At 39.1% G+C, this 26,831-nt stretch overlaps 1 protein-coding gene across 3 annotated transcripts in view; it reads left to right on the forward strand.

Annotated features, from left to right (window-relative positions):
• Positions 1-95: 95 nt before the first annotated feature.
• The window catches only part of DENND2B (DENN domain containing 2B), a 178,143-nt gene continuing 151,407 nt past the window's right edge, over positions 96-26,831 (forward strand). Inside the window, exons 1-2 of one of the 3 annotated variants that reach the window (XM_079928526.1) lie at positions 96-256; positions 2,610-2,681. The gene's annotated coding sequence lies outside the window, so the exon portion shown is untranslated. Of the gene's footprint in view, positions 257-2,609; positions 2,682-18,914; positions 19,196-21,310; positions 21,389-26,831 lie in introns of those variants that run through there. The other 2 variants (XM_079928527.1, XM_079928525.1) reach the window with 2 other exon arrangements.

Consider the following 26,831-nt stretch of genomic DNA (forward strand, 5'->3'; position numbering starts at 1 on the left):
GGCCGCTGCTCCTGTGAGCGGGTTGCCGGCCTAACTGCCAGAGCGTAGGGGGCGGGGCGGGGCCTGCCAGCTGGCGGGTCGCGGGAACCGGAGTCGACCCAGTGGCGGAGGCTGTCTGTCCACGCTGTCGCAGGAGGCCCTGGGTCAGGATCTGGCCCTTAGAGGTCGTCTCCGCCGCCCAACGCGGAGAACCTGGTGTAAAGTCAGGTGGTCTGTTGGGCTAAGAAATCGTGGGGAGTAAGACGCGTGCCTCCAGGTGCCTATTAATGCCTGGTCTATATTTTGGGATATCGCTACTCCAAAACCTCTTTTGTTTGGGAGATGACTAGGATAGGCCAAACAGTGCGGCCGCCACAGTGGCGTTTGGAGAAGGGAGTCTGTCTGGCCAGCAGGCTGTGGGCTGTGGGATGTCCGCCCACAGGGCCAGGGGTGCCTGCGTTGTTTGTTGGGTCTCTCGTAATCCCCTCGTGGTTGCTTCCTCACTCCTCCGGTGAGAAGTATAGACACACCTTTTTTGGAGGCCGCTTCTCTCGGGGGCGGGGGTTCACCTTTCGAGAATAGTTGCCCCACGTTTAAATAAGGAGCCGTGCGTCTCTACCTTCCATTCCACGCCACCGGTTATCTGGTAGGAGATACAGGGTCTCATTGGGAATTAGTGACTTCGCTACACCATCCTGGCGCGCAGCGAGGCCTTGTTGCTCAGGAGGGACCACTTTAAGGCACACGAGGAAATCCTCAGTGCTGAGCAGGTCTCCTCAGCAGATGGCTTGATTAGCAGTTCTGAGCTATCAGGTGTGTATGAGGATACTACTACAACCTCCATCTGCGCTGTTGCTCATTTCCTGCTTTCCTCTCAGAGCGAAATTGAATGGAAGTCTTCATTATCCTCGGGATAGTTTTCATTGTAGGAGTTTTCTAAAACTTTTCCTTCAATAAGTGTTTCTTAGGTGCCTCCTTTAGACCATAGTGGTTTTATGCACAGGGTTCCAAATATCCAGTCTGGAGAGCTGAGTTTGAATTCAGACTCTGCCACTTTTTTGCTGTGTGATTCTGGGCAAACAAATTAATTTCTTTGAGTCTCACTTTTCCTCATCTCTATTCTAGAGGATACCAATAGTACTTCTTCATAGCCTGTGAGCTTCTTGAGGACATGGACCATATCTGCCTTGTTTACTGAGTTTAAGAGTCATCTAGTATTTTATTTGCCACAGAAGGGACTGAAAATAGCGATTGAATGCTTGAATAGGGTTGCTGTAAGGATTTTGTGAGAGAGTTCCTGTAAAATACTCAGCACAATGCCTTGCCAAGAATAAGTGCTCCATAGATATAGCTACCATTAAGTGCCAGGCACTGCCCTAGGAGGGGTGGAGAATACAAAGTATAAAGGAGAACTTAAAAGAGGGAATGATGCACATAAAATCCGTAATGCTAGGAATGAAATATTAAGATTTTGTTCATATGCTGTTTGCTGTAAGATTGATCCAGGTAAGTGCTACAAAGCTTAGAGGAGAAATATATATTGTTCAGCTGGGGGATCAAGAAAGGTTTTGTAGGAAGGAAACATTGGAGCTGGGCCTTGAAGGATGGCTTAGGAATTAATGGGAGAAGGGGTAGTTAAGATACCTGTTAATTGCTCTTATAATGAATGTAGTTAGGGGTGAGATAGAATTTGTTCTTCTTTTATTATTTATGGATTTCAAGATCCTGGCTCCATAACTGTTATCTGTGTCTGTGTAACCATGAGCAGACTACTTAACTGTTCTATACCTCAGTTTTGCCATCTATAAAATGGGAATAATAACAGTACGTTCCTCATAGGGTAGTTGTGAGGATCAAATAAGTTAATATATGTAAAGTGCTTTAAATAGTACTTGGCACATAGTAAATGCTCAATAAATATTAGCTAGTATTATTATCTTCATCAGACTTCAGCCTTCTCTCCCAATATGCCCTCACTCATCTGAGACTACATCTACACTGCACCCCACTTGACTCTCTTCCCCAGGATTCTGTTACTACTCTCCACTCCCAATTCCATTCCAGTTGAAGCATTATCTTTTTGTCAAGGGAAGTTTTTGAAATCTTGCATGATTCCCAAGTACAACCTGTGTTTTCATGGCTTTTTTTTTTTTTAATATTGTGGTACTTATCCCAATCTGATTTAAATTATATGTAGTTCTGATTAGTTCTCTCCTATCAGCTTATAAACTTCTTGAAGGTGGAAACTGTTCCTTATTTGTCCCTAAGTATCCAGGGACTGTTGAGCAGTAGGTGTTCAATAGATATTTGTTGAATTTACTGATTGAATTTTTAGTTTAAATAGATTCCTTTTAGGCCAGATAAGAATTGGCTTCTTAAAAAAATCCACATACATACACTTTAATGAATTCAATGAATATTCAGTTGTAACTAATTTTTCCAGAATTTAACATTTAGAAATATATGGGAAAGAAGTTGCTTGGAATGAAACTGAAGCCTGAAGACTGACATGAAATTAAATCTTTGTGTTTGTCTTTATGTTTATAAATATATATATATATATTTAAAAATAATTTCAACGTTCGTACTGTAAGCCACAGATTGAGCAAATCCTTTTTCTCTTTTTTAAGATTGGATGGAAAAAAGTGATGGAACATGACCTGCCATCAGGACCCTTGTGAATCAAACACAGCCCAAGCCAGGTACTCCTGAAAGCCACTGGTAGAGACTTAGAAATAGACCGAAAAATAGAGGGAGGGCATATAATCAGGAATGTATCTGATCATTGATGGAGAAAGAAACCATTGGTATAAGTCTTCCATGATTTCTTTCTTCATAAGGGTAAATTCATTACAGAGAACACATAGAAGTTATTTGTCTATGTTTGGGGGAATAGATGACTGGAGGAAGTGTTTATTCCTGAGATCTGAGGAAAGAGATTGATGCCGTATTTGGGACTTTTTGAGGACAAAAAACAAATCTAGTGAAGAGCAGTGTAAATTCTGTTTCTCTATGTGGAGGGGGCAAAAAGGGTTAAAAACGTAGGATGCAAAAGTGGGTATCATGCCAGTTAGACAATGATTTATACTGCACATACCGAAGAATGTATAAATCATTTTATCTGACAGGTGGTATTTTTATTTCTTCAGGAGACTTAGAGAGCTTTAGAATCATTATAGCTTTGTAAAGTAGTATTACAGTCGTTATATCATGACTGAGTGAGTCATTAGATCATTCATTTTGCCTGATTACATCAACTCATTGGGTTATTAGGGAATGAAAGAAACTCATCAAAATTGTCATCTCAATTATATAGATTAAAGAAAATGAATCCAACTTCTGAGAATTAGCTTTCACAAAATGTTAAAAATTGACTGGAAGTTAAAAAATTGATTGCAGAGCAGGAATGATTAGTGAAAAGTTTTGTCATTTTAAAAACATCAGAGATTAAAGGAATAGTAATTTTGGAAGATATAAATAGTTGGAATCCATGTAGAGTTTTTTAAAAACTACTTTGAGGCATAATTTATATATAAAATTCACCTGATCGAAGTATACAATTCAGTTAATTTATTTTAATTTTAGTTAATTTATGCAATCATCACCACAATCAAGTCTTGGAACATTTTCATGACCTAAAAAAGAACCCTAGTGTCCACCATGTGCAGTCAGTCTTAGCTCCCACCCCTAGACCCAGACGAACACTATTTTGCTTGCCATTTCTATAAATTTGCCTTTTCTGTCCAGTTCCTATAAATGCATCATATAATATGTGACCTTTTTGTCTGGCTTCTTTCACTTAGCATGATGTTTTTGAGGTTCATCCATATTGTAGCATGTATCAGTACTTCATTCCTTTTTATGGCTGAATAATATTGCATCACTATATTAATATACTACATTTTGTTTATCCATTTACCAGTTGTTCCAGCTTGGGGCTGTTATGAATAAGGCTGCTATAAAAGATTGGGTATAAGACTTTGTGTGGATACAGGTTTTCATTTCTCTTGGGGAGATACTTAGGAGTTAAATTGCTGGGTGCTACAGTAAATTTATGTTTAACATTTTAAGAGACTGCCAAACTGTTTTCCAGAGTGGCTGTACCATTTTACATTTCCACAAGCAATGTATGAAGGTTCCAATTTTTCTACATCCTCCTCAGTGCTTGTTATTGTCTTTTTTTTTTTTAATTTGGCTGCGTCGGGTCTTAGTTGTGGCATGCGGGATCTCTCGTTGCAGTATGTGGTTCAGTAGTTGCGGCTCACAGGCTCTCTACTTGTGGCATGCAGCCTCAGTAGTTGCAGCATGTGGGCTCTCTAGTTGTGACGCATGGGCTCCAGAGTGCACAGGCTCAGTAGTTGCAGTGCATGGGCTCAGTAGTTGTGGAGCGTTAGCTTAGTTGCCCAACGGCATGTGGGATCTTAGTTCCCCAACCAGGGATTGAACCTGTGTTCCTTGCATTGGAAGGCAGATTCTTAACCACTGGACCACCAAGGAAGTCCCTGTTATTGTCTTTTTGATTATAGTCATTCTAATGGGTGTGAAGTAGTATCTCATTGTGATTTTAATTTTCATTTCCTTAATGGCTAATGATGTTGAACATGTTTTCTTGCGGTTATTAGCTATTCCTATTTCTTCTTTCATGAAATGTCTATTCAAATCTTCTCCATTTTTAAATTTTTTTTTTTAATTGAGTTATAAGAGTTCTTATTTTTTTTTATTTTTCAGTACGTGGGCCTCTCACTGTTGTGGCCTCTCCCGTTGCGGAGCACAGGCTCCGGACGTGCAGGCTCATCGGCCATGGCTCACGGGCCCAGCCGCTCCGCGGCATGTGGGATCTTCCCAGACCCAGGCACGAACCTGTGTCCCCTGCATCGGCAGGCGGACTCTCAACCACTGCGCCACCAGGGAAGCCCAAGAGTTCTTATTTTTAACAAGAATTCTTTATCAGTCATATGATTTATAAGTATTTTCTCCCAGTCTGTGTCATGGCTTTCATTTTCACAATAGTGTCTTTTGAAGCACAAACATCTTAAATTTTGATGGAAGTCCAACTTATTAATTTTTCTCTTTTATGGATTGTACAATATTTTTGGTGTCATATCTAAATATATCTTTCCCTAACCCAAGGTCTTGAAAATTTTTTCCCTATGTTTTCTTCTAAAAGCTTTATATTTTAGTTTTTACATTTAGGTTTATGCCATTTTGCATTCATTTGTATGTGTTATGAGGTAAGGGTCTTTATTCTTCTCTTTACATGCAGATATCCAATTATCTTAGTACCATTTTTTGAAAAGACTATCCTTTTCTCATTAAATTGCTTTGGCACTTTTGTTAAATATCAATTATTTAACAAATTAAATATAAGGATCAGCTTTTGGATTTTTAATTCTGTTCCATTGATCTGTGTTTGTCCTTATGTCAGTATCACACTGTCTTGATTATTATAGCTTTCTAGTAAGTTTGGAAATTGGCAGCTATGAATCCATCAACTATGTTCTTAATTTTCAAAATTGTTTTGGTATTCTAGGTCATTTGTATTTCCATAAAATTTAAATTCAGCTTATCAGCTTATGCATAATTATTAGGATTTTGATAGAGATTGTACTGAATCTATACATCAATTTAGGAAGAATTGTAATCTTAACATTAGGTTTTTGAATTCATGAAAACGGAACATCTGTGTATTTCAGGTTTTTTTTTTAGGTTTTTCTCAGCAATGTTGTATAGCTATTACTGTACTCTTGCACTTCTTTTAACAAATGTATTAAATACTTATTTTTTTATGTCATTGGGAATAGAATTGTTTTCCTGATTTTATTTGCAGATTATGTACTAGTATATAGAAATATAGTTGATTTTTACATATTGATATTGTGTCCTGTGACCTTGCTGAATTCATTTGCTGGTACTAGTAGGTTTTTTGTGGATTCTTGTGTTCATTGCACTTGGAGTTCATTACACTTCTTGAATGGGTAGATTGTTTTTCCTCATATTTGGGAAGTTTTGGGCCTTTTTTTCCTGCCCTTCTCTCTCTCTCTCCTCCTTCTGGGGCTCCCCTTACACATATGTTAGTATGTGTTTATTTTTCTTCATCGTTTTTCCTTTCTTTTCTTTAGATTGGATAATCTCTATTGATATATCTTCAAGGTCACTAATTCTTTTTTTCTGCAATCTCAAATCTGCTGTTGAATCCCTTGGTGAATTTTCATTTCATATCTTTTCAACTCTGGCATTTGTTTTGTTTTATAATCTCTATCTTTTGATTGATATTATCTATTGAGTTGTTGTCATACTTTAATTAAAAAACTTGTCTATTTTTTCAGTTCTTTGAACATATTTATAACAGCTGCCTTGAAATCTTTGTTAAGTCTAACATTTAGGCCCCCTCAGAGCCAGTTTCTATTAAGTGTGTCCTCTTTCTGTATATAGGCCTCCCTTTCCTATTTATTTGTATGTCTCATAATTTTTTGTTGAAAACTGAACATCTTAGATCAGGGACCAACAAATGTTTTCTATAAAGGACCATACAGTAAATATTTTAGGCTTTGCAAGCTATGTGGTCTCTGTTGTAACTAACTAACTCTGCTGTTGTAGTGGGAAAGCAGACATAGGCAATATGTAAATGAATGAGCATAGATGTCTTCCAAAAAAACCTTTATGTAAAAAAAACAGGCAATGGGCCATAATTGGGCTGTGGACTATAGTTTTCTGACCTCTGTTTTAGATAATATAGCAACTCTCGATTCTGATCTTCCCCCTCACCAGGGGTTGTTGCTGCTACTGTTGTTTGTTGGCTGTTTGGTAACTTGCCTGGACTAAGTATGTAGAGTCTGTTTCCCCTGCAATGTGTGGCCACTGATGTGTCTCCTCAGTTTTTTTTTTTTCTTTTAATTCTTGTTTTTATTTTTAAGCCTGACTTCCTAGGGATTGTCAGCATAGTTTAGTGGTCAGCTAATGATTGGTAACAGGTTGTACTTAAATATCTTGAGCCTAGTTTGGCTTTACCCTTTGCTGAGTATCTGTGTATGACTTGAGCAACACATGTAAAGTTCAGTCAAGTCTGCTGTGACTTTTATTTTCTGTATATGCAAGGCCTCACATTCAGCCAGTGTATAACCTTGGACATGGGCACACCTTCCAGACCACCACGGATATGTGAGAGCTTATCAAGGTCTACTACGACTGTTCCCTGGGTCTCACTTAAATTTCTGGCTGCTCTATTGCTTGCCCCAACCAGTGCTGCAGTCTCAGCCAGCTGTAATATTAATTTTTGGTGATCATTTACCACTTATTTTCTAAGATCATTTGTTTCCAACAATACTCTGGACACCAAATTAAGCCATCACTCTCCAAGCAGCAGAGCTGCTGGTTTTCATGGCTTGTCCTGTCCTGATAGAATCATCATGTTGGAGTTGGGGGTAGGGAATAGGGAATGAGAACAGCCTCTGATGCCCCAGATCCCTACTTTTCTTAACAGAGGTTCGGTTGTTGTTGTTCTTTTAAATAATGCTTTTCAATTTGTTGTGTACCTCTGGTTAATTTCCCCCCCAAAATCTTGAAATGATTGTTTTGATAATTTTGTATTATTTTAATGTGACTTTTTGGATAGATGATTTGTCAATCTCCTCAGTCCATCATTCTGGAAGTGTTCCCAATGTGGAGGTTTTTTTTTTTTTTTTTTAATGTTCTAGTCTTTTATTGGATGAATGTTGATAACAGTAATTTAAAGAATTGTAAGCCCTTTCTAAATACATTGAATAGACATTTACAGTTTGCTGTGAGGAGAAGAAGGAATGAGTAAGAAAGTCATTGTTTTTGAGAAGTTTATAATCTAAGAGTGGAGGTACGTACTATGTAAACATGAGGACTGAGTAACGGTGATGTACAGTGGAACTTGATAAGTAGCATAGAACAATGTCTGGGGAGTTGAGAGTGGCAGAGGTTACTTCCAGTTTGGCGACCTTGAGAGGTACCTGTACCAGGCTGGAAATCTAGGTATGATTCCAGAAAAAAAGTGCATCATGGAAAAAATCCCATGAAAGGGAAAAATTCTTTGCATTTGGGGCAAATGAAAAATACATGCCAATGTGGAGTTTTAATGTCCTAAAAACTGACACAGTATATATTCACAGACCCAGCTGCTTTTTAAAAATTAATATATTGATCTTCCTGTTCCCTTCCAATTTTATAACCCTCCTAACCTTTTAAAATATAACTCTTTTAACTCTCTCTCTTTTTTAAATTGAAGTATAGTTGATTTACAAGGTTGTGTTAGTTTCAGATATACAGAAAAGTGATTCAGTTATACATACATATATATCTATTTTTTTGAGATTCTTTTCCCTTATAGATTATTAAAAAATATTAAGTGTAGTTCCCTGTGCTATATAGTAGGTCCTTGTTGGTTATCTATTTTTTTTTTGTTTGTTTGGTTTTTGCAGTACACGGGCCTCTCACTGTTGTGGCCTGTCCCGTTGCGGAGCACAGGCTCTGGACGCACAGGCTCAGCAGCCATGGCGCACGGGCCCAGCTGCTCCGCGGCATGTGGGATCTTCCCGGACCGGGGCACAAACCCGTGTCCCCTGCATCGGCAGGCGGACTCTCAACCACTGCACCACCAGGGAAGCCCGGTTATCTATTTTTAAAAAATATATTTATTTATTTATTTGGTTGCACCAGCTCCTAGTTGTGGCAGGTGGGCTCCTTAGTCACGTCATGGGGGCTCCTTAGTTGTGGCATGAGAACTCTGAGTTGCGGCATGCATGTGGGATGTGGTTCCCTGACCAGGGATCGAACCCGGGCCCCCTGCATTGGAAGTGTAGAGTCTTATCCACTGTGCCACCAGGCAAGTCCCAGTTATCTATTTTATATGTAGTAGTGTGTTTATGTTAATCCCAAACTCCTAATAACTCTTAACTCTCTTAAGATTTACTTTTACATATTCTTTAGGATGAAATTTATGTTTATTCTTTCCATCAATATTTCTTTATTTGTTCAGTGGTCATTTATTAAGCCTCTGTTCTGTATTGATGTTTGGATGTATTTCCATTCCCGGAAGCTCTAACAAGTGGAGTAGGAAACCAAATTTCTAGGGTTAGTTTTATACCAGTCCTAGAGAAAACTTTACTTATATTTCCTGGTCTGTACTAAGTTTACCTAATTATAATTATAGGTATACTCTATTTTAAGAAATAATAGAAATAAATTAAGATTTTAAAGAAATAATAGGGTGACTATATCATTTAAAATGTACTATTTACACTCAAATATTTGTATCTTTCAGTTTTGTGACTCTTTCGTCCAGTCACATACCATCCCCTTCACATTTTGTGGAGAGTGCATAAAATGGACTACACACAAAGTTTTGTTTTGTCTTGTTTTTTCCCATGAGGCCCAATAGTAACTAAGGTAAAGATGTTCTGTTTGGGAGGGAAGGAGCAGATTGGGTGGATATTGGAAGTAATGGCTGGTGGCTGTGGAATATGGAGAAGGACCTCATAGTTGCAGTGGCTCAAATTGTTATCTGAGGCGCCCTGACTACAGGATAAGGCAGGCAGGTGGAGAGGTATGCCACATTTCATATTACTTTGTTACTTGGGCCAGGGAAATTTTGCTCTGGGTTGTGGACTGGGTAAGATTTGGCATAAGATGAGTGGGGCATAGGATGCTTTCAGTGTGAGAAAAGGGGAAGAGAATATGGGTGATGGGATTGTAGCAGAACTGAACAGGTAGGCTGGTGGAGAGAGGAGGTACAAAAAAGCTGACTAGGCTGTATACAAGGCAGGAGGTTTCTCTAGCTGATAGTAGGTGTTCTGAGTCAACACCTAGATCCTCATCATGCTTTTTGCAGTTTAAGAAAGTGAGGTGAGGTCAAAGGTTTATTTTAGTAGATATGACAGTAGGATTTTTGGATCCATTATCTGGTACATAGTGGGGACAGAAGGAAATGTACTAGAAAATATTTCAGACAAATAGGTTAGGTCTGGTCCTCTAACTTAATCTTTGATTTAATTTTTGTACTGACATCTCACGAGATGTTAGTTAGATGCTAGCTTAGCATCAATGCTAGCACTTGTAAAATAAAATGTTAGAACAAAAATTAAGATAATGGATGTAAAATATTTTGAAAAATTAATTGCTATATAAATGCAAGAAAATCTTATCATTGTATAATGCTAAAGTATTTAGAGCTGCTGCTAAATGAAAATTTCTTGTAAGATAAAGCTTCACCAAAATCATGATGAAAATTAATAGAAAGATAAGATTTAATTTACCAGCAAATTTCAACAACCATGTACTGAGTATATGCTTGTTGAGCAGTGAGGTCCATGTATGTTAAAAGTGAAGGACAGATCACTTGTTAGAGATTCTAAAGATACCATCATTTAAAAATCCTCTGTGCCCTTTTCTGCTTATTGTGTTCATGATGCTAGTTAGACTCAGTACATTTGCTTTGTAAGAAGTCAAAGAAGAAGATTTTTCCAAAAAAAGATGATAGTCTGTTTATCTAGGCCCTCCAAAAGCATTTCCTGCCAGGCAGTTGACATGTAGCCTTGGCACAATTTCAGGAAACTATTTGCTTCTGTTTACCCTTTCCAGATACAGCATCTCCTAGGAATTGAGATGAGGAATCTCCTTTAACTCTTTTAAATTTTAGAAGCATACTTTATATAACACTTTAGAATCTACTCTTTATACTAGCACAATGAGAATTCTTGTGCCTTTAAAAGAAAAATGCGTCTGTTTTAGTAATTCCCTGCTAGGAAAATCAAAGCCTTTAACTGAGTTAACCCAATAAAATGTACTTAGAATATTCCTTTCCCCTAAGATTGTTAAGATAAATCTCTTTCAGAAAACTCAATGCAATTATATCTGAATATGTAAAACTTATTAAATTATGGGACAACTGATAACATTTCCAAAATCTTTCCTCACTAAGAAAAAGAACCCACCATTGAATTTCTTCTGAATAATATGTTCTACTTAATTCATTTATAATATTTTTCTTTTTATGTAACATTTCAGAAATATTTTGTTAAGTGGGCTGTACTATATTTAAAATAAATTACTCAAAATTTTTATTCCTTTTAGGGAGCCAATTTGTTTCTAAATGTTCTTAATACTCATTTTACAGTTAGGAATGCAAGAGCATACTATATATAGCTTTATTATAACCTCAGAAGACATGTTATTTTAATTAAGTATAAATATATCTTTGAGGGAATGTGATGGCAAATGTATTAATTTAAAGAGAGAAATTTGAGATACAGAAAGGTATAATTACGTGATGTACATACTACAGTTAAATGTGAGCAAATTTAGGTCTTCTCTGTACACTGTTGTTAAATAAACTAATTATTACTTACCTCCTTTGTCCTGCCAGAATGAGCTAGAAAGGATTCTAAAATTCTAGGCAGCCCCAAACTATAGGCAACAATGTATGCGGAAGGAGGACAAGAAACTGTGGTGAGACTGAAATAAGTGGCATGAGCATAGGTGGCAAGAGAATAAAGTTTGTGATCAGGCCTGGGCTAGGGATCCAGAGCCAGATAAGTGTTTGAGATTGGGCATATCCATGATCCAAGATCAGAACAAGGCCATGGATCAGAATCAGATAGCCTCTGAATGGCAAGGCTCAGGGCAAGCAACAGATCAAAGACAGAGTATAAGAGATTGACATACAAACACCAGTGGCATGGGTAGATGGGGAATAATGAGCACATGTCCAGGGTCTGGAGTCTCAAACTTAAGGTCTACCATTAGAATCTGACCCCTTATACATCTGGACGACATAGGTCTCTCACTTCCCACCCTCCTTTCTCTCTGTCATTTACAAGATTTCAGACTTAGTTGGAAGTCATGACCCTGCTTTCGCACACTGATACTGAAGGCTTAGGTGCTGAGATGAATGGCTCCCTGCTTTAAGGGAATCAGAAATCTACATAGCTTGCTGAGGTCCACAGAGTTCTGCCTTAGAGGCTGGAGTTGTAAGGGCAAAAGATTAAGCAAACGTAGGGTCATCACTGGTACCACAAACAAAGAGTTATCTTGGCCTTGTGAATTGGTGGCTTTGGTCCCTTCCGTGACTTCTTAATCTGTGTCTTGAAACCATATTGACTTCTGGACTTTGTGGCCCTATAACCATCTGATCACCGAGTGACTGCCTTAACCCGATACTCAGAATTTATACTACCTTGATTTTTAGGACTTCCAGCTACATATTCCAGAGGAAGTAAAGAATAGGAAATCCAGAATCAGGATGAAACAAGCTAAATGACTGAGACATCCATTCTATTAGTCAGGAAACTAGCATCACTGTTCTTTGTGGACTGAACTCATCCCCACCCTCACTGCATTGCCTGTCCTGGATTAAGCCCTTAATAAATATTGGTTGAGTATTGAATTATGGGGTCTGCAAGTGATGGAAGTAACTGAATGGGAGAAGGAGTGAGGGCATAACTCCTGACATAGGCACAGAGCCTGAATACAGCTTTCAGATGTGAGAAAGATGGAACTGTATTGCTATATAGAAATGTCCTAGAAAAGAACTAAGGCACAAAGAAATTATTGACCTATCCAAGGTTATAGAACCATTCAGGGAAATTAACTGGAAATTAACAGTGTCTTTGTTCCTAGATTTTTGCTGTGCACACTAAACAAATGGGTTATAAATATTCAAAACAGTGCTTAGGCCAGCAAAAAAAGTTTTTTTAATTAATGTAAAATTTGAGTAAGTGAAATTTTGAAGATGGTGGAATCTAACTGATAACTTCCTTACTCTTTAACCTGTAAATAATCTCCCTTTTCAAAGTGCTCATTATGTATAGTAGTGATTATGCAGAGAAAAAGCCTGTGATGAAAATGTGGTATAAAATTGTGTTCTTTGTTCAGCAAGTTAAAACAAGCTGGTCTGTAAGCAATTATTATCTTCATCAAAATTCCTAGCTCTAATGTTTTGGCTTCTTTGGCCCAGCACGTATGCCTTCTCAAACAATTGGATGGATTTAAAACACTTAGGAGATGTTTGTGCCTATATCTTAATGTAGCATCAGTTCAACAGGAAAAAGAAAAAAATGTAAGATTTGGCATTGTGGCATGGTTTTAAAAAGAAAAATCAAACCAAAACTAAACTAAACAAAAAGCCCCGAAAGCTTAAATCCCTGCATACCAAATGAACATTCTTTATTCAGCTCTTAGTAGCAATATACAAATGTTAATGTGAGTAACCTTTCAATAACTTAGTATTTTAACAGAAACTCCCTAAACATTTATCATTCCATTTGTCAAGAAAATAATTATTTTGTTATACTGTTTATTTGAAATCACTAAACGTGTAAACTTGGTCATTTTAGGATTAGACATCTCCTCCTTGACTCTAACCTGTAGTCTAGAATTTCCCATAGAGTTTTTTTCAGTTATAGGTGCCTAGACCCTACCTCTAGAGATTCTGGTTCAGAATATCTAGAGACACCCTGGACCAGAGCATTGCATTTTGAAAACCTCCTCGGATGATTTTTTTCCCCAGAGGACAAATATTTTATTCTTTACAGAAATATAAAGAAATTAGAAGATGACTATAGTTCTCCTCAGGTGATTTCTGATGTGCACCAGAGGTTGAGGATTGCTTTTGTTCATACTTTACTCAGCACATTGCATCCAGAATTATTTTCCTCAAGTACACATCATGTCACTTTTCTCCTCAAAAATATTGTTTCTCTACGCCCTTCAGAATAAGATTAAAATTTCTTAATATTGTTCTCATGGTCTTCCTGGATCTGACCCTCTATTAGTCAGAGTAGGATTAGTTTACACTGCAGTAACAACCCCTAAAATTTCAGTGATTTAAGATAGCAAAAGCATATTTCTTACTCATACGACAAGTCCAGCGTGGGCCAATAGGGAGGCCCTCATTTATTCAGGGACACAGTCTTCTCCATTGTCTCACAGGGCTTTGCAGGGGAGACAGGCATGGCCTCTCTTCTCTTACCCATTCTTCAGTACTTTGGCCAGGAAGTGACATGTGTTGCTTCTGCTCACAGCCTGTTTGCTAAAACAGCCCCATGGCCCTGCGTAACTGTAGGGTGACTGGATGATATAAACTTCTGGGGATTGGGAAGAATATTAGTAAGCACTAGTAGTTTGTACCACCGACCTTTAATCTACCATTTAAAAAAAAAATTGAGGTGGAATTCATACAACATAAAAGTTAATCATTTTAAAATGTGCAATTCAGTGGCATTAATTACATTCACAGTGTTGTGCAACCATCACTTCTAGTTTTCTTTCTGTCTCTATACATTTACCTGTTTTGGATAGTTCAGAGAAATCATACAATATAGTGACCTTTGTGTCTGGCTTCTTTCACTTATATGGTGTTTTAAATGTTCATCCACATTGTAGCATGTATTAATACCTCATTCCTTTCTGTGGCCAAATAATATTCCATTATATGAATATACTACATTTTGTTTGTCCATTCATTTGTTGATGGACAGTTGGGTTATTTCTACCTTTTGGTTATTATGAATAGTGCTGCTGTGAACATTCGTGTACAAGTATTAATTTGAACATCTGTTTTTAATCTTTGGGGTATATACCTAGGAGTGGAATTGCTGGGTCATATGGTAATTCTGTGTTTAACTTTCTGAGGAACTGCCAAACTGTTTTCCACTGAATCTACATTTTTAGTCTGTGTTACCGTAGTCAAATGAGGACCGGTCATTGTTCCTAAAGCTACTATTTCACAGCTCAGGCAATTCCTTTGGTTTTGAATTATCTTCCCTTCTTTTCTATTTATTGAAATGGAAATTCTAACAATCATTTAAGGTTCAGTTCCAGCCCTCTCTCCCTCAGTTCTCAGTAAGAATCTCTACTACTTCTGCAAATTTCTATATTTCCTCCTCATTGTCTCTTTTATACCACTTATTTTATTCTGACTAGTTGTTTATATATAGATTATAAACTTGCTTGTACAATTTATTTCTCTTTTATTCCCCGTGATCAAAATCAGTTTATTGCAGGTGTTTAATAAACACTTGTTGAGTGAATAAATAGCTATATTTATATAATCATTTTTTCTTATTTATTATAGGTTCTTTTTTTGCAAGTAATATGGACTAGAAGATATTACATTCTTATAATTCTTATTTCGGGGATGCTTGTTGGGCAAAATTCAGTGAACTTAGTGACAAGGGCAAGTCATTCTTTAATGTAGAGATATTTCTTCGATATAAGGCTGACTAAGCCAGCCTTTCTGAGCTTGTTCTTGTCTCTAATCCATCTAATGAGCACCTGGCATCTCATCTTATTCTCTGTCAGGTTCAGCCCACCCAGCATCATCAGTCAAGCTATCCTAATACTTTCTTTAAATAAATACTAAATAGCCTAGTATTTGGAATAAAACCCCAAACAACATTATAGAACAAGAAAAGAAATGAACTTAGGTCTGACCGAACCTTTTTGTAAACTGATTATAGAAAAAAAACCTTGCTCTTAGGTACTATATCTTTCATGTACTTTGGAAGGGGAGAGTGAAAGGCACTATTTAGGCAAGGAAAATAGATTCTACTATGAAAAAGGAGATAAGTGAAGTAGTTCAGTTCCATTATCCCTTAAATACTTTAACAAACTAATAACTTATTTGTAATTTTATGTTAAAATCCCAGTTAAAACACTTACGAAAGTAATAATCACTGAAATCCAAAGGAGATTTACTATCTTGACAAAATTAATTTGTATCTTAAAGGATAGGTTCTTAAGATCTTTATTAATAACCCCAAACATATGTTAATTATATCTACCAGCAATACTGTTAATTTTCCCCTTTAAATTCTGTGTAGATATAAATAAAATCTTTATTTTATCCCAATAGAAAAATTTCAGGTTGTGAGAGAAAAATATCTACTGTCTTTGTGTATGTATATGCCAGAAATTTCTTACAGATTTTCATTGTCAGTCAGTCAACAGGAGGAACTATTTATTGGAGGGATTGTTTGAGAAAAACATAAAATTAGGAGGTTATTTACAAACAGATGTGGTATTTTTGAACCATATCTGTACGTTAACTAACATTGCTTGCTGAAGCTATTTTGTAGTCTGGAATTGTGCATAGTAATATTCACAAGCAAACTGAAAGTTGAATCCTGCTAATCCTACCAATACACTGGGGTAGAACTTGAACCCTTAGCCTTGCTGGTGATTTTTACCTTTTTTGAGATTATGAACCTCTTTGAAAATCTGTTACAGTATATGGACCTCTCCTCTCAAAAATGTATTATGCACACATAAATAATTTTGCATTCCCTTTGAAAATTTCTGAAAAAATATATAAGAAACTCCAGTGATTGCCTGAAGAGAGAGGAACTGGAGGACAAGAGTGGGAAGGAAGACTTTTTTATATTTTCTTTTATACTGTTTTTGAAGTTTTTAAACCAGGTATATATCTTACATATATATATATATATAATTTTTTTTTTTTTTTTGCGGTATGCGGGCCTCTCACTGTTGTGGCCTCTCCCGTTGTGGAGCACAGGCTCCAGATGTGCAGGCTCAGCAGCCATGGCTCACAGGCCCAGCTGCTCCGCGGCATGTGGGATCTTCCCGGACCAGGGCACGAACCTGTGTCCCCTGCATCGGCAGGCGGACTCTCAACCACTGTGCCACCAGGGAAGCCCTATATATATATTTTAATGTGTTTTCTTAAGTCACAATGTTAAAAATTTTTGTACACAATTTTGGGTTCTGTAATTCTTCCCCCTACAATCAATTCCTCAATTTTAAAATCTTCTTAAACTTTTGTAAACAATGTGTAGTAGGAATAATTTTTTAAAGCATTCAGTTTAAGGATTTTTTTTTTTTTTCAAAGTTAGGCTGTAAAGGTAACTGTGCTCCAGTATGTTGCTTACTGTGAAGGAAAGAACTATATTCTATTTCAATTCATATGATATCTTGCTTGATTCCTTTAGGAAAGCCTCTATGAATGTATGGTGATAGAGGGGCTTTCTTCTAAGGGAAAATTGCCATACATACAACTGACAAAGATCTTAGAATTAGTTTAGTCTAGTGTTTTTTAAATTTGGAGATTCTAATTCTGTAGATCTGGGACTGGAGCCAGAATCTGTATTTCTGACAAGCTTCTTATGTGATTCTGAAGGGTTAGGAGATGTAGGAATTAGTAATCTAGTACACACTATTACGCTTTACTGACTGCAAAAACTAGTTGCTAGGATTCATACTACTGACTTAGTTAACATCTGTGTGAATATAAGTAAGCCCCATTCGCCTTTTGAGGGGCTTGGAAAAGAGGAAAGTAAAAAGCCAAAGGGAGTGACAAGGTCATCCCTTTGCACTCTTGATAGCTATTTCTGAGGTGTGCTGGGCCCTGGAGATTACAGATCAGAGGTTGTTTTATGTCAAAACTGGCCCAAAGTCTTAAAGCTTATGGAAAAACTCCAAGGATAAATAATGGGGTGCTTTAGAAATGAGGCTCTACTTACATTTAGGGAGAACGGAAAGCAGGATTGGATTAAATAGTACTTGTTGAGGTTATGGATTAGTGATTAGTAATTATTTTCTTTAAAAAATGTTTTAGGATGATTTCAGTCTTTAGCATTTAAGTGTAGCTGTTTCAACAAAACATACTATTTTTATTAAAAACAAAAATTTTTGAAAAAAGGAAGTGATATGTGGAAGAGCATGACCTAGAAAACTTAAAGGTCATCTGGGCCGACCATCTTTTCCAGTTGCCCGCCTTAGAGAAACCTGGTTATTTGGATCATGTGGCATAAGTAAGCCACCATTGCCCTTTTAATGACCACATATAATATTATAGGCAGAGTACCTAGGAGGAAATAACTGCTTCATGAGTACTAGACCTGTACACCTGAAAGACTTCCTTGAAAATCTTAAGCCCTTTGTTCCTCAAAGGAAAAAAAAATGCCAAAGCAAAATCCATGAACCAGAAAACCCAAACTACTCACCATGCTCAAGCACAGAGTTTAAAATAGCAAAAGGAAGTAAAGCCCATCTCTGTGACATCAAGTGCTATTTTGGTATATGGCAAAATAGTTGAATTATAAGTCCTTCAAAGTTAAAATATTAAACAGACCCTTAGCTATAAGATGTGTTGCCAGGCATCTGTATGGAATATAACCATGTAATCAGAGTGTATTGTACTTCTCCACACAAAGAGAACCAAAGCTACTGCTTCTAAAGATTAGGAAACTTTCATTAGACTGACAGAAGACAGTACAGAGGAAATGGCTTGGGGGTGGAGGAGATGTATGAGAGAGGATGAAAGGAACAGCATTCATACTATCCAAATTAGAGCCAGGATGTTTATGCTCAAATCTTGTCTTGGCTCTGTGTTGAGGGGACTGAATAATGGGGACATGGGAAAGTGTATCTCTGAGATCCCTAAATTAGGCACGAAATACACCAAATTCTTCTTATAAACGCTTCTTATTTGCAGCAGTCTCTGCACATTTCTGAATATATATTGTGATTAAAATCCAAACCCAGCTAATGCTAATGATTCCTTCCTCTCTTTTTGTTGCTGGTATCCTTTCTAAAGATGTTATTTCATTCTGTTGTTTACAAGTCACATGCCTCTACTGAATTGTAACCTTATGAGGAGTGTTTATATTTATCTTTCATTTATTCAAATAGCATATATTTATTGTGCACCTCTTTCATGCTGGGCACTGTGTTAGGCACATAGGCTACAGTTTTTAGCAAGATAGGCCTAGTCCGTGTCCTCATAGAGCTTATACCTCCCTTAGCACCTTATACATAGTTGGCTTTTTTTGTCAAGTGATGTGGACATTAGGTTAATGCAAATCACTAAATTAATACCATTTAAAATAGCTTTAAAAACATTTCAGATGTCAGTGTCTCTAATAAATCTTTGGCTAGTATTAAGATGAACTAACACTGACATCAGTGGAGTTTAGACTCAAGACTATATTTAGAAAAGCTAAGGGATGTTACTTTTATTTCTGAAAGAGAATATCTAATTAAGGTTTTTCTTAGGAATTAAAAAAGTTTGACGCATAGTTTGCAAAGCATTGGCAAACAAAAAGAACAACTATTTGTATGTCATTATTGCTCTTTTACTTTTCTTTAGCACATGTAAGAGACAGCAGCAGCAGTAGCTGCCAGAGATGAAAACCGTTACTATCCTGGGTCTGAAGAGAGAACATCTTGATGCTTTCCAGTGAGTTGGCTTTCTTTACAGGTGTCACGCACAAGAAGAACAAGACTTTAATAGAAGTTTTAATAGTTTTGGAAGTGGGAAACTTAAGTACCTCTGTACAGAGCTTGGGAGCTGCAGGTGGAATTTGCCTGGAGCATTGTTAAGTTTTGTGGCTTGTGTTCCCTGAGGATTCTTCTACATGACTTCTCTTGTTGCTTGTGGAGGGTAGAACCACCCTAATTTGAGATTGGAGAAGACTGGAGAAGGCTCAGTCCATCCAGATAGCCCAAGTCTCCTGAAGGGTTCAAGCATGTCAGTGAACTTTTTGAGTTTGGAGTAAAGTTTGTTTTGATTTCCCTAGTTTCAGGTTTTCTCCTGTGTTTACCAGTAGAGAAATGAAAATCTTGGGTTTTCCTTATGTAGAACCAATTCACTTTACCAAAGACTGACATATTTTTCACACATAGACAACTATGTAAGGCCTTCTGCTAGAAAGGCCAAACATATGCTCTGGCACCAATTTTATTGAGATAAAGCATTAATACTAGTAATTCATGTTAATATCCTTTTTTGGCAAAGGAACAATAGACTATCAGTTTGGTTCTTGCCACTTTTTCTGTTGGATCAAGAACAAGTTAAATTATCTTCAAGATGTATCAATATCTTAAACTCCCCATTTTTTCCCCCCATTATTTTTGACGCTTGCCCTGCAACTGAGTAAGTACTTCTTTAGGGTATGTGACAGTTGAATTGGCTTGGGCTTTGGAAACATGTCTTGGCCTTAGAGTCTGTTTATGGTCATTCTTTTTTTAAAAAAAACAAATTTTATTTATTTATTTAGTATATTTATTTATTTATTTATTTTTGGCAGTGCGGGCTTTCTCTAGCTGTGGCAAGTGGGGGTTACTCTTCGTTGTGGTGCGCAGACTTCTCATTGCAGTGGCTTCTCTTGTTGAGGAGCACAGGGTCTAGGGTGGGCAGGCTTCAGTAGTTGTAGCACACAGGTTCCGTAGTTGTGGCTCGCGGGCTCTAGAGCGCAGGCTCAGTAGTTGTGGTGCACGGGCTTAGTTGCTCTGAGGCATGTGGGATCTTCCCGAATCAGGTATGGTCATTCATATACGTTTGCTCCTACAAAATGTAACTAGGTTTGTGAAAGTCAATTTTGTGCATTTCAACATTAAGTTCTATTTATAGTGACTTATGGGATGAGAAATTGGGCTACATGGCTTCCTAACATCCCACCAAGTATGTATGGGTTTCGATTTTAAGTGATTTGCATTATTCTTTTACAAGTGGATAGTCATACTGAGTTAACAATTTCTTTAAGAATTCCGCTAATAAATCACAGATTCTCACTGCTAGTATTACATTGCTTTTTCTTTAATGACACCCTTTTCCAGTTTTTGGTTTTGCAAGCTAATGGAGTATTTAAAACAAATTCTCAGAATGCCCTTAGAACTTTCGGTTCAGACCAGACGCCTTGGAACCCTAGTGCTTTCAGAGTTCTTCCGCTACTCCTGCAATACCAAATGTAGCTTCTTTTAGCGTCTTTTTGGGTTTTGCAGGGCTCCCCTAGCCTAGGGCTGGGAGAGCGGAAAGAGCTCATCGGTTAGTTTGAAGGCAGGCGGGCTGTACAGGCAGCTTTTCCCAGACTCTCCCAGCTCCGGCTTTTCATGCATACCAGCAGAGCCGCTTTTTTCCTCCAGTGATTGAAACCATCTGGACTGCAGGGGGGTCACGTGTGTATGAGAAAATGACATAAAGTTTCAGACCCCCTTGTGCTTTGCTCCAGACCCAGACAATTCTTGGTCGGATGGTCCGAGGTGAGGGCCGGTCCAGTTTGAGGAACAACTCCTCACCCTGCCCCCGCGCCCTGTCTTCCCATCCCCAGCGCCCTCCCTTCCCCCTTTGCGCACTCTCAGCGCGGTTTTCTTGTTCCCTCCAGAGCCTCCGAGCACAACCCCTCCGCCAGGCTCCAGCAGCCCACCCTTTCTGTCTCGGGTGGAGGCACACCTCCTCCACGCCCCCCTCCGCTCAAATCTGTGCTCCCTCCCTTCCCTCTCCCTCCAGCCCGGCCGCAGCCCTGGGCGCGGATGCCCGCCCGACGACCGCCCTCTCCCGCCCTCTCTCCCGGAGCGGCTCCTCCTCCGGGCTGCGCGGCTGCAGTCAAGCCCCCATCCGTGCGAGCGCCCAGCCTGGCTGGGAAGCGCAGAGGTAAGTGCGTCCGGGCCGCCGCCCCGGCTTTCCCTGCCCGTCTTCTCGCCGGGAGGTTGCTTGCTTGTCCCAGTGCCCTTGCTCCAGGCCGGGTGGCGGGCAGGAGGGCCGCCGGTTCCGGCTCTGCGTCTGCCGCGCCCTGCCCTGCCGCTGCAGTCCTAGCCCTTTTCCCGCTATTCACCACTCCTCGCCCCGGAGGTGTTCCAGCTCTGGGAGTGTTTGCGTTCGGGGGCCTCTGAAGGCGCAGACGAGTTGGGCTGTTGGGGGCTGCCCTCCGGACGGTCGTGGCTAGCCCTACTTCCCGGCTCCGCTGGGGCGCGCAGTTAGGGGTGGGGAACATGGAGCCGAGGGTCTGGGGAAGTGCAGAGCTGCGGTGTGCGACGAGGAGCCCGAAGTCCGAGCGGTCCTGGGAGTAGGCTCTGTGCGAGCCCCTGGACGCGCCCGGGCTGCTCTACAGCTCTTACCTGGAGCTGTGGTAGTTTCTGTGCAGGCTCCTTCAAGAACACACACACACAACTCAAACAAAGGAAAATGAACTTCGCACTCTATTACTTTGATTACCTTTCCTTTCTCGCCCTTGTTCTGAAGTGCACTAAGTATTAAAAGTGTAGTGTTAAGTGACCCAAGACTAAAGGACCACACTTCAGCCAACATTTTATGCCACCTTATTAAAGAATTCAGTAGTTTGTAGAGTTCAAGAGACTGAACGTTTTCAAGTGTTTCTAAAGAGAGATTATTGCATTTTCCTGTGGTCTTTATGAGACTGTGGTTTATAATTACTTGAACCTGAGTAAAACAACTAAGTGAGAGAATTGGCCTTAATGCTGCCTTAGTCCAGCTCTTATCCCCATGCAGGTGTTTCTGCTGTTTGGACCACAGGGTCTTGGGAATGGTGAAGGGGTCATTATCCCATCTCCAGGGCTGCTTTGAGCTATCCCTTATGTGCACATACGTCAATTGGCCATCTTAGGACGGGCCACAAGGTTAAAACCCAAGTGACTGTATTACTGTTTGTTTGTTTTTTTCTCCAAGTAATATTTTCAGAAAGTGAATCCCTTCACTGATGAGATTTTTCAGAAATAGGGGTTTCTAATGGATCAGAAATAGTCTAGGTTCCAGAAAGCTAATCAAAGGTAGAGACCAGATTGCTCTTAATCTGTCTCCCATGGTGAATTAAGGGCAGCACAAAGCAAGGGCTCAAAAAGAACCTGTTGAATGCATGGAGTGAATTAAAGCTTCTTGGACTCTGCCAGCTTGGCTGAGAGTCCCCCTGTGACTACATAGATGAAGGCTTCATTTTCATTTACCCCATAAGTATTACCCTTGGAAAAACTCTCCAAGATACGGGCGAGATTTGGTCAAGTGTATGTGGGAAGTGGTATTATCCCCTAATTGGGCCAGAAGGGCAACCATTATTGGTAGACAACCCCAAGGCAACTGAATCTTCAAAGTATTTTTCATTGAACACTTACATTGTTATTGGCTTGACAATTGATAAAAACTTTGCTCTTGTGTTGGTGGACTCATCGGGGAAAGAGGAGTGACACATAAGAGAACAATAAAAATTTTAGATCCATTGGCTTAGACTATAAGAACTATAGAAGCTCAGAGGAGAAAATGATTATGAGCCAGGGTAGTTTCATAGAAGAGAAAAGATTTCAATTAGGCGTTGAAACAAAGCATGGTTCTGAAATTAGTGGAAAGTTGATGGGGAGAATTTTCAAGAGAAGAGAGAGTCGACCTTTTGGATTGGAGCTAGGGAAAGAAGTGATGCTTACTGAGCATCTACTCTGTGCCATATGCCATGTTCTCTCTTCCATCTTCTAGTGCTATGAAGTAGGTATTGCTGTTCTTGTTTTAAAGAGAAATGATCAAAAAGATAAGCAACCTGTTCAAGATCACACAAATAGTAAGAGGTAAAGCTGGAATTGCAGCTCCCTGAGGTCTGATTCTAAAGCTTGTGCTTCCCCAGCTGCCTTCCACAATGGCAGTGGCAGGTTCAGTGGAAGCAGACTGGTCAGCTTGAATTCTGGCTCAGGAGCTGGAACTTTATCCTGTAACGTTGTCTAGCTTCTAAAGATTTTTGAGAAAAGAAGTGATGGGCAATGTTTTTAGATTAATGTGACATCTGTGTACAGGAAGGTGACACACTCATCTTAGGTAAAGTGCAAGATGTAGTTCTTAATTAGCAGGTTAAAGAAAGTGAGTGTAGTCAGGATATCTGGGTGTGTAAATTCCTGCCCCGTTTCCCGTATCCTTCGATGGCTTTGTTCACTAGGTAAGAATGGGTTGCACAGACCACAGGGCTGCCAGGGATCAGAGAAGAGCTGGGTCCGAGCAGGTGAGCGTTGACATGGAACGTGTATGTGAAGCAGCACGACTGCCGGTTTGTCATTTATGTTCCCCATGTGTTTTTCAATGCTTTGGTTAAAAATTGTTTTCTTTCCTGACTACCCTGGGATGTAGATCAATGTTGTAATTGGTTTAAAAGCCTTTCCTAAGTGGCAAAGTTGAGCTCCCAAACTAGGGCCTCTGCCCTAAAGATGTTTAAGTTGAGATGCCCTTTTCCCCCCAACATTCTGTTGCTTCTTATAAATGCTGAATTTTTTTTTTTTTTTTTTTTTTTTTGCGGTACGCGGGCCTCTCACTGTTGTGGCTTCTCCCGTTGCGGAGCGCAGGCTCCGGACACGCAGGCTCAGCGGCCATGGCTCACTGGCCCAGCCGCTCCGCGGCATGTGGGATCTTCCCGGACCGGGGCACGAACCCGTGTCCCCTGCATCGGCAGGCGGACTCTCAACCACTGCGCCACCAGGGAAGCCCATAAATGCTGAATTTTAAAACTTGGCACTAGCAAGGGAAAAATGAATTGAGATTACCTTTCTTATTAATAAGACCAATTAAGAGAAAATGTACATTTATTTCACTTTTTGTTATGGAGGAGCAATAGAATGCCTTGGGGTAGTTACTGTGTGGGAATTTAGAAGGGATAGGAAAGCCAGGATTTAGAGATGTGCAAAGCTCTTTCTACCTGGCCACATTTCTTACCAGTTAATTGTGTTATTCATGTGTACAGCTAGGGAGCTTACAGGGCCATAGACTATCCAAGTTTATAGGCAGGCCCTTTGATTCTCTGCAGATAATGGGCTCAGGAAGGGCAGCAGTGGGTGGAGCCATTTTGTTGGAATTGTCTCCCACTTTGAATGAATACAATCTAGATTTCTTGCTCTTCCTTGTGCAACCTCTAGGCCTTTTCCTCCTCTGAATGTGTCAGTGCTCTGAAGACTTGGTTCTTAGGCCAAGGAATATCAGGTAACAGGAGGCTGCACAAAAAAGGGCAGCTGACGGAAAAATCAAGTTTGTCAACTAGAGAAGTTTTAACTAATGTTAGAGTCAACCATTTTTTTTGTAAAATAAAAAAATGCAAAACCAAAATTTGATCTCAGTTCTCCAAATCCATTTTTACCTTTAGGAGGCTCTAACTGGAGAGCTTGCCCTATTGAATGAGGCTTTGGCGTGTAAAATTCTCACCAGCTCCTCTAAATGTGTCAGGACATGACTCAGTTTGGGTTTTGGACCTCTGAGGAATGTGACCTCTTGGTGTAGGGGATTTAGAGTCCAAAGATATGGGTTAAGGTTCCAGCTTTGCCATTTATTTAGAAGTGTCTGGAATTCGATGTTGGAGGGATTTCTTAGCTCAGTTTATCTATTTCTTCTAGATCAGGGTAATCTCCCAGGATGAACTGTAGTTCATGCCCTGATAAATCCCTTGGTTCCTTCTCCCATTTTGTATCTTGTATCACCTGAAAGCCATTTTGTTTTATCTGTAGCCTGTGGTTATAGATGAGAAAGGAAAACCATCTAGGATTCTCTCCAGAGAATGGCAGATCTCATTGTCAGTTTACTGGTGATCTTTTGGTATGGATTTCTGTGAGAATGCCCTTGAGGTTAGTTTTGAGAGTTGGGGTCTCAGAAAGAGACTTTGGCAGTGCTCTTGTTTAAATGTCAGAGATGTTTGGTTGCATTTTTGGCTCATTGCTTACACAGTTGTTAATGTTTTTATATTTCGTAAGCATCTGTCATTTTTATAATTTATTAAAGGAGTGATTTAGATTTTCTAAGATAGCTAAAAGCTTAGAAAAATAAGACTAGAATATCCTTTTGATACTCAGATGTAATCTCCTAGTATAGTAGAACCACTTGACTATTTTAACCCACTCCATCTCCAAATATCCTTAAATCTCCACCTCCAAATATCCTTAAATTTTTCTCAAGAGATTTGCTCTCTCTCAAGAGACTTCGCAGCCTCTCCAGGAAATGTTTTCTGGTCTTTCCAGACTGATGATCACAGATTATCTCCTTGTCGTTAGCCTGAGTTTTCTTTTAGTGTTTCTTACTTTTACTGTTTTCCCATCCCTCTTCAATGCATAGTTGTTCACAGAGTGGACAAATGGTCTTTCCTGGACCCTAACGTCAGCTACCAAAAGTGCAGATTGTTCCTTCTGTACCCATCCTTCCCTTCCCTTTCTCTGGCTAAACAAGCTGAGCTTTCTCCGTTTAAGTCTTGCTTTTTAGACCGATGATTATACTTGTTGTTTTGTGTGTTGTTTTATGCAGGAAGTCAATATCAGATATGTTGGCAATTAGAGCTTTCAGATTGAAGGGAGCCTTTTGGAAATAAAATGTGCTTTTTTTCTCCCCTATCAGCATGAGTAATTGTGGAACATATGTAAACTCTGGAGATGATCTTTTTAAAAAAAATTATCAACAAAAGAATTTTGCCCAAGTCCTTTAAGGACTTAAAAAGAATCCAGCCTTTGCAAGATTGCACTAAAAGTACCAGAGTAACCCAATTAAGGCCTTTCTAGAAGTGTGGGAATCATTTGTTCAAACCGGAATTTAGGACCCCCAAGCAAATATGATAGAAATAATCTGCTTAACCCTTTATTAATAGCATAAGAAAGAAAACCCTTTTTAATGGACCTCTTGTGATAAAGGGCCATAGTGATTAGAACATGCTGAGAGTCCTGATTGTCAGTGTTCTGGAAACTGCTTTGAGTGGACAAGTGTCAATGTTGGTGGCTTTTTGTCTTCCTTTGACATGTAGTTGGGATCTTGGTGTTAATTTAGCTAAGGACAAGTTTGAATATAGATATTTGTAGGGTTTTTTTCCCCTTCTCCCTACTCTTCCCTTTCTCGAAGGCTAGATTGGAGTAGATATAGCCTCTAGTGAAGGAGTCAGTGTCTTGGGACATTTTGTCAGACACTGGTCTTCAAGGAAGCACTCTGTATTGCTACCATTTGTACACTCTGGTGTTCAACTAATGTTATTTGAATATCTGCTATGGACAAAGCACTGGCTAGTGCTTTCAAGCATCTGTTTGTTCTCTTATTGCTTTTCTTCAGTGAACATGCTTAATATTAGGTGTTTGATGAATTGATTCGT

This window comes from Stenella coeruleoalba (assembly GCF_951394435.1).
Source record: "Stenella coeruleoalba genome assembly, chromosome: 8".
Taxonomy (NCBI): domain Eukaryota; kingdom Metazoa; phylum Chordata; class Mammalia; order Artiodactyla; family Delphinidae; genus Stenella; species Stenella coeruleoalba.